The following is a 14,918-nucleotide window of genomic DNA, read 5'->3' as shown; positions in this document are numbered from 1 at the left end:
TACAAAAACAGAAGAGGAAAACAAACCCAGTAAACCCCTTAACTCCTAGGTTCCCTGTCAGATATGTGTGTTCTCATTTAGGTGGGCTTCATCCCAGGAAAGCAGTATGTCTCACCACAGATTTATAGACCAAGACTTTAATGAGTGCTAACATTAGAAGTGCATGCAGACCTCTCCAACATGGAATAACAAAGATTATAAAAGAAATAAATTTAAAAAACTGATAGTCATTTTTATGTCAGTAATAAAGTCAGTTATTTTTAGGAACATTTTAATACAGATATTTACAGTGTAAAGCTATTATAAATTTTAATGAATTATTGGTAAAAGCTGTTTATATCTTTTCTTGTAGAAAGAATTCTCACCATAAATTTATATATATATATGTTTATGCAAAGACATTTCAGAGGAATCATAAACTGGATAAAGTCTATACTGAAGAAATTAGACTCTTCTTCCTGTCTGATAGTAAAAGATCAAATCCCTCAAGGCTTTGTTTAAATAAATTCATCAACCCTTTGAGAGTGAAAGCTCTTGAAATAAAACAATGCTATAGACAACATCGAGTGTTTTGGGCCCTTTGCTGTTACGCCTTTCTTGATATACTGCTGGACTAAAAGTAAGTCTGTAAGGCTCCAGACCAAATTTTACAACTTCCACTTCAACTTCCGTCTTCAGCTCAGTCTTTGACCCGCTGTCCTTGTTAAATCCTTACATGAGTACTAGCTTAATTTCAGGGGAAATACTGGGGCTTCTGATCTGTGGGAGATGTGGTAAGTTCGCATTGCTTCTTACATCATCCATAAGTTTTAATGCAAAACCTTAGAAACAACAGATTCATGTGAATGTAACAGTAATTCTATCAAAAATCTAATCCACACTTACCATTTAAATAGCCTGATTTCTGGCATATGAGTCCTTTTTTAAAACACTGTAGCACCAGATTCCTTGACAGTCAGCCTTTCTTCCACAAAACCAATTTTTCTAACACTTTCCTTCACCTATACTGCCACATTAGTATACATTAGCAGGATGATATTCTGCAAATTATATCTCAAAATGGTGTTTGTATATCAGGAAATGGAAATGTAGTGGGAAAATGTTTATGGCATATTTAATGAAATTGGTCAGCAAAATAATCAAAATCTCTGAATCTCTGTGGGTGACAATGATTTAGAGTCTGTTTAAATTCATATTTGTATTTTTAAGGGGATACATTGATATGTCCATTGAAAATCTGTTATTTTGAAAGTTATGAGTAGGTTTGCTTACTAAGTCTAGCTTTAGGACTAAAATATAGAAATGCTGTCTTAGTTGTGTTGAAAAACACCTGACATGAGAAAAAATATTCCTGAGTTGTGAATTGTAAAAGGAGCAATGAACATTGTATAGGAAATAACATCTTCTCCAAGAGAGAAAATATGTGTGGAACTTGATTTGGACATATATTTTTTGTTGCAGTTATATACTGTCTCTATACCTATCACTTCTCTCCTAGCTGTCATATAGTGGAAATCATTCACTATCTGTCCTAGAGTTGAGCATGTTTTTTGCTTTGTGCAAAGGACTTTACACTCCAAATGAAGCCACCATAGAACATGAAAATAACAGACAAATAAGAGGGTAGGAAATTAAGAACAGGAGGTAAAGTAAATAAATATAAAAAGCCAGAACACCAGCTGCTGGATATTAGTGTAGTTCTACTGAAGCCCATGCAATTACACTAACTGAGCAATTGGTTCATTATATTTATTTATTTTACTCTTTATTCCTTCCCTTCATTGGAGCTTTGAGTTAACTGAGCTGAATTGACACCAGCTGACAAGCAGTTCTTACGTAGCAGTTGTTACGTAGCAAACTGGTATCTGTAAGGAGAAGGAAGCGGCAAAGTGGGTTGCTTCTGAGGAGGTCTTTGAAGGAAGAGTCACCATCTACCTAAATCATAATTGTGCTCAAGTATGTATTCTCATTTTTGCTTTGTTTTTTTTAATCCTTTTTTCCCCAGCACAGGTCACCCTAATGGGGAGTCTCACTGTTAGTGTGGGTACATTGAGCTGCACCAGACCTTTGGGGATGGCAAGCAAGCCATCAAATGAGGTAGCAGCAGTTATGGTGAGGTCATAGCCACACTACTGAAAAACATAAAAATTGAGTGCTCCTCCCTTCCCCTTATTTTCCAGCCTGTCTTCAGCTCTTTTTGCAGTGAGCCTGAAAGCAGGTCTCAAATGTACACCACCATGTTTGCAGTGTGGGTAATGAGTGGACCAGGTCTCAACTATGCTGTCACATCATCAAGAGGGTAAGGGAGATGTACCCAGAGGAAACACATGGTGTGGGGTGGCAGCTGAATAAATCATCACAATAGTGGCAGAAGAAAGACAGGAGTAGGACTGCAAAATTACAGTTTGTAATGAATGCAGGTTTTGACTGATTTGGGATTTTTTTATGATGACTGTTTTAATTTTAACTTGGAAAGCAAAATCTATCTTTTTTACTAGAAGTTCATGAGTAATTGATGACTGTTTTGAAATTTATTTTCAATACAAAAGAAATTTCTAATCCAGATTCTATTTCCTATAGTTGTTATACATTAAATCTCTCCTGAATCAAAGATTTGCTCCATTGTTCGTTCATTGCTTAAATATCTATCTATATAGGCTTGTACATTTCTACTCTGCTCTTGTGAGACCTCACCTGGAGTATTGTGTGCAGTTCTGGTGTCCTCAACATAAAAAGGACATGGAACTGTTGGAACAAGTCCAGAGGAGGGCCACGAGGATGATCAGGGGACTGGAGCACCTCCCGTATGAAGATAGACTGAGGAAGTTGGGGCTGTTCAGCCTGGAGAAGAGAAGGCTGCGTGGAGACCTCATAGCAGCCTTCCAGTACCTGAAGGGGCCCTATAGGGGTGCTGGGGATGGACTGTTCATTAGGGACTGTAGTGACAGGACAAGGGGTAATGGGTTAAAACTTAAACATGGGAAGTTCAGATTGGATATAAGGAGAAAATTCTTTCCTGTTAGGGTGGTGAGGCACTGGAATGGGTTGCCCGGGGAGGTTGTGAATGCTCCATCTCTGGCAGTGTTCAAGGCCAGATTGGATGAAGCCTTGGGTGGGATGGTTTAGTGTGGGGTGTCCCTGCCCATGGCAAGGGGGTTGGAACTAGATGATCTTGAGGTCCTTTCCAACCCTAACTATTCTATGATTCTATGATCATTACTTGGAAATACATTAGAAGAACTAATTTGTGAAGTTCTCTGAAGCAAGGAGTGCTAACAGTAAGTAGATTTGCAGTTCTAATTCATCTGCCTTTTGCATTAAGCTACAGTCTTTAAATACATGTTCACACATAATCTAGGCAGTTTCCTGCTATTTCTCCTTTCTTTTCATTATCCGCTGCAGAGCCCTTTTGCGTCTTTAAGGATTGAATTAAGTGTGGAATTATACATTTGCTTTTGGTCTCATTTAAGGTAGTCATCAATGTACCAGTTAGGTACCTGGAGAATATTAAGGCGTTTATCTCCTTTTGACATACATGGCAACTATTTCCATCTTACAGAGAGACAACTGTAAGAGAGGGGGACAGCTGTTTGAAATTACATCAAGGCAGATTTAACCTGTTTAAGAAAAAAGGCTTAAGAGGGCAAAGTACCGATCTTCATTCCCTGGGATGAAAATCTATTTGGGGGTGTCTATTTTTTTGTGGAAAAAAAAAAGAACTCAGTGTGAACAAAATGCCATTGTGTGTGAATGTAACATTTTCACTATGCGTTACTATGAAGGATGTGGCTACAAAGAACTTTTACATAGATCTTAACCATCCGAGTTGCAAAGCTGCCCTTTCTAAAACATAGTCTCAAGGGACGTGGCTGGTTTAGAAGCTAGTTGTGAGATGAAGTAGCTCATTGCCCTCCTCCAGGTGAACACTAGAAATTACAGGCTGAGGTCACAGGCCCATGAGCTCAGAGCTTTTTCAAATCCACATGAAATTTCACAGTACAAGGGGAAGTCACTTTTGTGACCTGTTGGCTCCCTCCATGCTGAATATTAAAAGGATTACTGCAAACAATGGAGTTGTTGAACTTGAAATAATTTTGTGTGACATAAAGTCCAGAACAACTCAGATATAAAGAATTATTTTAACTACTAAAATAGAACTCATGTTACCACAAAATATGTCTTCAGGTGGTGTGTTGTAATGGCCTTTACTTGATATCAGATGCCTACTTCAAAATACACTTCACTGTCAGGTCAGAACCCAGCAAAATAAATTATAATGAAGAATTCTATAAAAGTAGAGCAATATAATTTCCATTGCTAGTTTAACTGCATGATCCTATGGTTCTTTTTGACTCTTCAGACACTTGATTAAGTAGGTAACAAACATCTATTTATTTTAAGCAACAAACTTCTAAATTTGAAGAAGAAAACTGCAAACCCTGTTATAGTAATGAATGGTATTTGATGAAATTTCTACTCATGTTGAAATATAAATTGTAAACATCCCTCTTTACTAGTTCTCTCAAGATTTTCTGTTCCAAATGGTCGTCTCATGTTACTCAACCTAACACATTTCTGTGAAGAGATTATTTTTGAAAATCATGTTGCTGGTAGAGAATTTTTTTTCATTATTCAGTCTGAATTCATTAGTAATATGGGTAGAATGACAGTCAAGTACTTTTCCTCCATGAAAAAACAAAGAGATTTTTAACACATGTTCTTTTCCTGTGATGAGTACCCTTTTCAAAGAAAAATTCCAGTTTGATTGCCCATCTGATAATTTAATTTTATATAGCAACAAATAGTAGCTATCATGCATGATGTTTACCAAGATAACCTACCAGCAGCTAAGGTAAAAAAAGAGTGCCTTAATTAATGAAATACATAAACAAAACACTGAGCTTTATTTTGGACATGCGTATCCCATTCACATTATTTTCCTGTACAGTTGAAAACTATAATTGTTTCTAATATGTGCTAATGAGAAAGAAACTCATTCTCTAGCTGTAAAACAGGTGGAGCCATGGGGTATTTTTGCATATGTGGCATAAAACAGAGGGGAGAAGGGTGCGGTGGTCAAAGCCTAAGGCTTTGGTGAGGACCAGAGTGTGAGGCAGAGCAAAAAGGTGAGGGAGGGATCCCAGGAGAGTTTGGAAAATGAAAGTGAAAGCTATTATCTGATTATTACTGGCGTGTGTGTCCTTTTGCTACAAAGTCCTTTTTGAAGTTGGTGGTGATTTTTCATGAAGGACTGGTGACTGCGATCAATGAGAGTCTTCTGCTTCCATAAATTTTCTTTCTTAGCAATGCAGTATGAAAAAACAGAAAATGTTTCTGTCAGCTACAATAGAGATCCATTTTCATCCAATGCAAAGATCTGCAACTCTTATTTCTTGCAGCCAATTCCCTAATTGCTAACATGCTTCAGTAGCTGTGTGTAGTGTGCCAAAATGAAACCGTACCTGCCACCTGAAAGAGATAAAATGTAAGTGAGCAAATGTATGAAGTAAAACTTTAGGAATTCTAGTAAAACTCGGTGAAAACTAAGAAAAGATGAAATAAAAACTGACGTGAAATCATGCCTAAACCTCAAACAGATCCTGAAAATGTATTTGTTCTCTCTCAAAACCAGAGGTATGCGGAAGAATCTGGTGTGACTCCCCTCTTACTAGCTCTATTATTTTCAAGTCAAAATCACAAGTACCTGGCCTGACTCAACCTGTGAATTACGAAAGTTGTTGTGAAGATTTTCTTAATTCCCTGATGTGGTATAGGTCAGATCATGTTCTAAGGCTTACAGTTTTCTTTTATAGCTCTAATGAAATAAACTTTTCCTATTCAACATGTTGGTAACTCTTCTTGCTTTTATAACTGTCCAGTCTTTTCTTGAATGCTAATAAATTCTTAGCTTTGATGCTATCTTGCTGCAAAGAAAGGCTATTTATGCACTACATTAAGTGTTTACTTTTGTCTGTAAAGCTACATAATATGGTGGGCAGGCTAATAAATATATCTCTCCAGAACATCTTGACCTGAAAGAAAAAAAAAAAAGAAAGAAAAATGTTGTTATTGGGGTTTTGGTTGGTTTTTCTCTTTTACAACTTTTAGGAAAATAATAGCTAAGAAAAAAGTTATGGGAATATATAAATTAATTGTTTAGTAAATTCTATACCATGAACTATGTTTTTAATGTATCCATCTCAAAGCACAGAAAAAAAGAAGGTTTATTAGTAAGTGTTGATATTTGAATCTCCAATTCCTGTTTGTTTCTTTGCCTGTCTCCTCCTGGTGCCCGTGCTGCCCCTGTAACTTGATTTGTGAACCATGTAACTTCCCTGGACAGGGGTTAGAAGAGCAATGTTACATTAGCTTTGATTACCTCCCTCCAGCTTATGGGAAACAATTTAGTTAAACTTTTTGTTATTTCATCTTGGAGCAGACCACTGCAGAAGAGAGATCGGGTATTCTTGCCCCTTTGGTACTGCCAACATAGTAAAATGTACCTATCTGCAATGAAACATAGCAGTTACATAGGAAAGGAAGATGTTGTATGTATACAGTATAAAGTTCAAATTACTGAAATTATGTTATCTCCTTCAAAAAAGTGAATGTATTATTAAATAGCTTTTGCATATTTTTTTACGAATTAGACCTCACCCAAATTTCTACCTGTATTGTACTCTAAATTCCCTTGAATGCTAAAATACAAATAATACATAATACAATACTAACGCGAACACAGGCAGCTTTCATATTTGCTAGTACGATTGTTACCATCATCACATTAATGAAGAAACTGCAGAATTAGTTGAGTCCTGAGGGAAGTTTTCTCCGTGACAGATACCGTAGTTGTTTCCATGGTGCAAAGATAGTCGTATATTAAAATACAGCATGTCTCCTGAGACAGGTTTCTACTACTGTTGCTGGTTGTATGAAGCAACAAAAAGTTTGGATAATTTCTGAGCTGCATTTTTTGCATAAATGACATTTGGCAACAATACATGCTCCAGAAAATTTTATATAAGGTAAAGTCTGGCTGGTAAGTTCTGTCTTTCTGTCTGATGTAAACATATTTATCCAATGGATTAATTATTTATAGTCTGGCCTTTCTATAAAACTACTGTTGTATTTCTATTTACTGGTTTTAAAACACTGTCTATGTGGGTGGGCAAAATGATATTGCAGTGCTTACCTCCCATGCCAGCTGGCCACCTAAATGTCTGACTGTGTGTGTTCAACTTTGTTCAGTTGCCACAAGACATGAAGCAGGGCTGTGACCCCAGTGATACTCCTGCTTGTAAATGTAAGCTCAGCTATAAAAATTGCTATGATTCCATCAACAGTAATGTTGCTGCAATGTTTTCTGAACTCCTCTGTTTGCTGAACCTAGTAGAAATAAGACTTTTCACATCTAGAAAAGTAAAATGTAATTGGAATGGGACCAAAAATTGTTGTAGTTAGACTTGAATGGAAAGATTATTAAAATACTTTTTGCTTATAGTCTACCAAAACAGATCAGAACTACTGCTAAGTCATGTTCTTTTTCAAGACCTCCTTTCAGGTTTCAAATGCTTGGGTTGGATGTCCAGAGAAATATAGAGTTTTAGGGGTTCCTCTTGCTTGATGCGATATTCTGCCTTAGGCTTCTGCTGAAATTCTGCATGTCGTGGAGGGACAAATACTGCGATGTTTCTAAGCACATCATAACACTGAGTGCTAAAGTGGTGTTTCAAGGAATTGTTTCACTGGTGTAATCTCCATGTTTCTATGATGGTTTGGAGATTGCCATTATGAATTATGTCTTGCTTTCAGCAGCGACATCACTCTCTGGAAAGTACATCAGGTACAAGAGCTAAAGGACAGAAAACTGAACTGGCTTTCTAAGGATCTGGCACTGCACACATGACTTGCGTGGATACCCTGGTATTGGGCACTAGCAGGGCTAGTTGGACTTTTCATACAATGTTAAGTGAATATATTTTATGAAGAGTGAAGTAATATCAACTAGTGGAAGCACAGCACTTTGTGACCAGATGTTAGTGAGAACTGTAAAGAGGGAGAGAGATGAACAACACATTGGCAAGTGTTTTCAAGTACTGATATTCTTCAGATATACCGACAGAATCAGATAATGTCCTAGTAACTCCTCTGAACAGATTTTCAGCAATCTACTTTTGTTTTGACAGGGAACATGAACTCAATGGTCACCATTCGTCAGAGTCCTCAGGATGGTTCCCACCAACAGGGAAAGTGAGGACTTTAGTGTTGCCACACTTGTTCCTACTACTTCGGCCACCCAGAGGAGATGTCCAGCAGCAGCACTGGGAGACCAGCAGAAAGCAGAGACAGGAGGAGTTACGGGAAGCATGGGAAAAAACTGGAAGAGGTACCAGCATCAAAACCTCTCTGTGCTTCTGGTGGCACTTGCATGGGATGAGACATCCAAAAGGACTTCATAATACCCTGCTAAAATAAAAGCTGAATTAACCTAGTGTGATTTAAAAATTTAAAATGTGACAACAGGCTGTAAGAATTCATTTGCAAAAGCATTTCTTGTTTTCTCCCTCTTCCCTCTTCCCTTTTTTCTTTTCTACCACCGCAGAAGTAAGGCATGGCAGAAACTTGAAGTTGCCTTACTGTAAGACTAGGCTTTGATTTCAGCTTCACTTTCTCCTGCAGGCTGCTCCTGATAAACTCACTGCATGCCAGGAACTGGCCTATCATGTGAGTGATGGGATTGCAGGATAGCTGCTTTGGAAACACTAGCGTTGTTTACAAAACTTCCCGCTTATCTCTGCTAGTCTTGTGAGTCAGCTGTACTGAAATGGGTCTGACTGGTTACTCCAGTCCGAAGCTATTTCTGTGTGTTTTATTCCAAATAAAATAGGCAGCAAGCATAATGCATTTCTCTCTGAAAATAATATACAATTAAAAAAAAAAAAAAGAACAACTAGAAACAAGATCTTGATCTTGAAGTGTGACGACGATTGACAAAATAATCTGGAGCCAGGAAAGATATGCTTATGTAGAAAAAAAAAAATCATAGAGTATTTTAAGACTAACTTCAGGGTTCCTAGAGTACAAAATAATGATATTTACTAAAGAGACATTTCACATTGTTTTGGATGTACATTTGAATCTCTGGCTTTGCTGTATTACATAAAAGTAACCTTTCTGTTCCACCCTTCCATAAAGGCCATCAGATGTGATGTAAGGTAATAGAGCTAGTTCCACTGACTTCAGAGAACTGAGTCAAGGGATTGAATCCACTCCTTAAAGGTGTTCAGGAGATGATTATGCCACCTAAGGTTATGCTGATTCCAGACTGTTGTAGCAAATGAAGAATATTTATTTTCTTACAATTTTCCTCACTTAAATGCAAGTCACACAAAATTTATACACAGAATTACTGATCCTTCCCATTAAATATAGTTTTTACTTACATCATTACAGAATTCCTGTTCTTGTTAGAAATTTTTATAACAAATGCTTTTCTCTTTTCTTTCCCTAGAACCAGTGGAGAAGTTTCCCTTCTGTATTTTTTTCTAAGAAGCAAGGAATGTACAATGCACAGCATAATAGGTATTCCTAGCTTTTATGCACATAAATGATACAGCAAATTGTTAATGGTTAAAGAATATTTCTGGGGAAGCCTTGATATTGGGGAGCCACTATATCTGCTCTTTATATTTCTTAATCTGCTTGTTATAAATGTGTAAAAGAGCATTATCTTATGCATGTGTGTACTGATTTCTTTGCACTGTTATGTACAAATTCCACCAGGACATTTAAAAACGCGCATAACATTTGGAAAGTAACAAAACTCCCATCCTGAGGGGGTCCATTACTGTTTCCTTTTTGCAGGAGTAACAGCAGGCAAAAATCCAAGTCTTTCTCTAAAGTTGCAGTCAATGTCTCAGGGTAGTGGAAACATTGTGAAGTTTACTCAACCTGGTTTTCCCACCTTCTGTGCATGTTCCGGTGTTTGCCTTATTTTCATGATGTTTTCTGTTTCCCTTTCTTGGGGAGAACATGAGACCCATCTTGACTAGGCGAGATGACTCCTCATCCCTGCTTTGTGTCCCACTTTCCCCTGCCCATCCCATCTCACCTTGCATTGCAGTGCAGACTGCTGCACGTTCAACCCATGGGCAATTTGGTTTGTCTCAGTTCAGTGTCAGATTTGGGCAATCAGCGTGTGACATTCCTCCAGTGTTTGTGGATTGATGGTGACTAGCTAATGCTGTTGTAATGTATTTCTCATCTGTTGGTCTTTCCAGGCTGTTCTTCAGAGTTCAGGTCCTGATTTCAATTAGTCACGGTGATTCTAAACATTCAGAGCTGGATGAAGATTACTGTAGTATCAGAGATAGGGGCAGCTCCTGGATGAGAGCTGGGGTTTCATGGGGCTGTTGTGCATGTCTTTAAACTCCTGTTTGACATTAGACATGTAACAGTGGGTGAATGCAATGCAGCAAATAAGTTTAAAAAAGCATGATTTTTACCGTTTTTTATTTCAAATAATTTGAAGTTTCAAATCAAGGTGACTGACTTGTGACCACTGAATACAGACATGGCATAAGAAAAGCAAACACACTTAATCTGGTATTAGCACACTTTAAAATGTGTTTTTAAACACCTAGAACTAAATTACGCTTCAGTAAAATTTTACCATTGACTTCCAGAACCAAAGCTCTATTCAGCTTCAGTAGGTTCAGAATCTCCTTACGAATTTTTAACGCTGCTTCAGATTAGAAGGTTCATCCTATACCCTTTTGGAGACATAGCTCCTTTCCCTGCTTGAAGTCTGGCTCTTTTGTTTCACTCAGATTTTGGCGTGAATTAATTGTATTATCTCAGTATTGAGAAATTTAAATACAGCAAATAGATCCATTTAACTGTGTTGTTTCTTAATGTTGTCACTGGTCTCTTATTCCATTTTTGATTTCTGATACATGCAGATGGGAACTGCCTGATAGGAGTGCTGAGGAAACAAAATATCAACCAATTGAACATGAATTTCAGGAAAGCCTCTACTTGCATTTCTTGACATAAACTGTTCCTCACAGTTTAGTTTTACTGAATTCTGCTCCTGAGTGATGAACAATCTTTTGTGGCTGGTAAAGTGAGTCTTTTGTCTGTGAGGTTTTAAAACACCTTTAAAATCTTTTGAGACAAATAGAGCAGTGAGTTACTATGAATATATCCAGGCATTCTAAAAGAAATGCGACATGGAGTTTCACTACTGTTAATATGTATTCACATGAATAAAATAGCTAAATTGGTAACTATTTAAGATTAATATAGCAGAAATTATAATGAAAGGAAATAGGATATTTACTGTTTTCTTGCATTATAAATATAGCGCTTGGTGTTGGGCTGAAGGAGATATGTTCTTAAAGAGATTAAGGAAATATATGTCCCACCAGAGATTGCAGAGAATCAGGCATTTCATTCTGGACCTCACAAGTATTGTAAAATTACAGCTTTAATAAACAAACCGTTTTACGTCTCCGTAAGGAACTTAGAGGGGATTTTGAAAGTCAAACACTGAGGACCCTCGCTTTGATTGTGGTGGTAAAAGTAACATCTGCCTCAGACTTTTTTACAACAGACTGTTCAGATCATTTTTTTCAACTATGGTAGAAGACTTGACAGACATAATCCATCCTACCCCTCATTTCTACACTTATATCTCCCAGCTGAAGTAAACCTTACATCAAAGCACTCATATCAAGGACATTCAGATTTAATTTTACCTTTCTTTTTCAGATGTTCAGTTTATTGTGACAACTTTTGTGGTTTCCTAATTAAATCAATAACAGAGACATAAAAGAAAACCAATCATTCTGTTGGTCACATCCCTGGGATGCCACAAAATATTTTTCTTTCCTCCAAATCTGAGACAAAAAGACCTGGCTGAAATTTCTGCCACACTCACATATGTTTACCAGTACAGACTGATACCCACAAGTAGGTTATCCCAGTGATACCAATGCATGTGTTACTTCTTAAGAAGAGTCCCCAAATAACCACACACAAGAGCATTTAGCCTTGGGATCAGGAGTAGGCATGAGAGCTTAGGAACCTCTTTCTTTTAAAAATATATTATTATATGTCCATGAAAACATTCAGAGAAATACAGAGATTCAAAATAAAAACATTCAGAGAAATACAGATTCAAAAATAAAGGCAAATACAGAGAAAAAGAAAAGGAGCCAAGGATCTTCATTTCTGCTTCCATCAGCGAGGCTCCTCCCTCTTCCATTGCTCTGTTTCTTTGTCTCCTCTTGGGCATACAGCTCTGCCTCATGTTAACTCACCACCAGGGACCTGTCGATTCTTTCAGGTTTGCTGATATCATTGGTGCCAGACATTTTTTACCAGTGATTGTATGATTCTTAACGGTTCATAAAATGTTACAGGCACATTAGCTTCATTTCATGCTTTCAGTTTAAAATTTCACGTAGGTACTTGATTAAAGATTTTGAGTTCACGGTTGCAAGAGTTTTGTAAAAGCTCTGCTCTACAAGATTTATTTCCCTGAAGAAAGTTTAAAGGGAAGTCTCAGACAAGGCACTCAAAAAAACAACTCCAAACAAGGAAAAGATAGAAACAGCTTGAGGAGCACTGAAAACTTTGTTTTAGTATGGAGAGATAATAAACAATAGCTTTCAGGGTCTTTATCATGATGTATTGTCTGTATTTCAACACATGGTCTTTGTAAAGCAGACAAAACTGGTTTTATTAAAACATCAATGACAACAAAAAAATGCATTTCCCCAAATCATCTCTCCTCATAGTCAGAATTTATTTTACCTGGCAGGTGTAGCCCATTTACTGCAACAAAAGGTGAAAGGTTTGATGCTGTAATTGTGGAATCTCAGGGAGACAATACTCAGCTGACCACTCAGTCCTCCTCTGTGAAAGTTTGTGAATCCTTTGTCCCAATCTGTTTCCCAACAGTTTTCCAGATTTCTTACCACATCTGCAACTTTATTTAGCATTACGGTGGCTCACTACCCTTTCTCACGTGGAAAATATCTAATCCATCAAAAAGAGGTGAAACAAAAGGTTTCTTTGGTGACTGCGATGTCCCTTGAAGTTTCAACACTTGGAGTATGTGCTTACAAACTTTTGAAACTCAGTTTTGATCCAGAGATACACATGCCTATGCAATGTGTCCATTTTGATTTATTAGAGAGGCAAATGCTCCAAAAAGGTCTCTAATATTTGATGTAGTTGATAAAATATTTATTTCAGTGCCCAAAGTTGTTAGTGATATTGTTTCTAAGCTCCAGGGTATATATTTAGTGAGACATCAAGAATTTGGTCCAAGAAAATGATTGATTAATTATGGCCCCAAAGTAGTCATAAAATCCACCATAGGAGATAATTTAAACTGGAATCACAAAAGACCCTGCGCAGCCAGCAAGAGATTGTCTACAGATGCATAAAACAAAGGGCCAATGAGGGTGAACCTTTTTTAATACAGTTCCTCTCTGGAACTTAGGTTCTGTGTACCATTTTCTAATATTAAAGTCTCCATTAGAAGACCTTTGTAGCATATACACTCTCTCTTCTCAAGAACTTGAACCTAGTGATGCTGTGGTGGCTAGCCTAGCAAATGGTTAGTGTGTTCACCCAGAAGGCAGAAATGCCGTTCTGTGTTGGACTGCTGCCTTCTACCCAAGGAGCTCCCAAGCTCCTGGTGCTTATCCCTGTGTTCCCTGATTGTTGCTCCTCACAGAAGGAGTTTCACGGATCCCCACTTTGCTGACACAGTAGTTGCTGCTGTGACAGCTGTACCTTGTCCTCTTCCTCATCCTATCTCTTAGTCCAAATGGGAAGTACAGGCAGCCATGGTAGTTTATTTCTTCATCCACACTCTTTCAGCTGATGGAATTCCTGTCATTTTTATTCAGTCCCCTCCAGTTTCTTGGATTGACAGTTATTGCAGCTGTCCATACTTAGTGTGCTGGAACTGTTCCCCTTTTCATTAGGCTTATGTCCAGACCTCATAACAAAAGGCAGGTGATCTGCACACTAATATTTTACCTTATTCAGGCTCCCTTGTTCCCTCTAACTCTAAACTTCTCAGTAACAAGAAGTACAAGCCACCGTTTTTCTGCTCTGCCTATGAGCCTATAAACCAATGTTGGTTTCTATGTCAGAGGAATTTGAAAGCTTCTTTGAAAAACAAAGTGTTAGCTTTTTTACATCAAAACTATTAAAACAGATGACACCTGGTTTTCTTGCAGAGTCTTGTAATTTGCTGGCAAATTTTAACATATTACCCGGTTGAGAAAATAGACAATGGTTCAACTGAAATGCCTACAACTACCTAGCCACAGGATCACTTATTCTGTAGATGTATGAATCCTTGCTGTCCGTTGTCATCTTTTCAACTTCAGCCTACTGTTCTCTTTCTATTTACACCCACTGTTTTTCCTGAATGTGTCAAGTCTTTTTCCAGTGCTTTCCATAGCCCCTTAAGCAAACTGATTTCACATTTACTACATTATTTCTTAAGCACTTCCATGCCTTCTGCACACATGTAAGTGAATGATTGAATACCAAAGATGCACATATGCCAAAGCAAGCCTAGAAGAAATTGGTAAAGAAGTTCAAAGCTGGATGCTTACTTCACCATCTGGGTGAAATGGCTTGTCTGCTAGGACTGTTGAGCACGCCTGCCTCTCATTCCCTTCAAAATGAACTCCTTTTGCTCATTAGTCAGACTCAATAGTCAGTTTACAGTTCAGATGGAGTGAAATGTGCTCATACAGTTTGCTCGTTCTCATGGTATCTCAGAATCCCTGACTGGAGAAAACTGAGTATTCTTTCGGATATCTCCCAGGTTATTCTATACAGTTAATGCAAAGCCACAAAGAAAAATTTCGTCATGACTTAAGAAG

General features: G+C 37.6%; 1 long non-coding RNA gene across 1 annotated transcript; it reads left to right on the top strand.

Moving 5' to 3' along the window:
* Window positions 1-1,873: 1,873 nt before the first annotated feature.
* On the top strand, window positions 1,874-10,876 carry LOC136007165 (uncharacterized). Its single transcript, XR_010609517.1, has 4 exons — window positions 1,874-1,956; window positions 8,187-8,386; window positions 9,512-9,582; window positions 10,281-10,876. It is a non-coding gene; the product is annotated as an uncharacterized LOC136007165 (long non-coding RNA).
* Window positions 10,877-14,918: the final 4,042 nt, after the last annotated feature.

Source organism: Lathamus discolor, chromosome 1 (assembly GCF_037157495.1).
Source record: "Lathamus discolor isolate bLatDis1 chromosome 1, bLatDis1.hap1, whole genome shotgun sequence".
NCBI lineage: Eukaryota > Metazoa > Chordata > Aves > Psittaciformes > Psittacidae > Lathamus > Lathamus discolor.
Note: the sequence above shows the minus strand (reverse complement) of the source record. Positions and strands in the feature narration are given on the sequence as shown.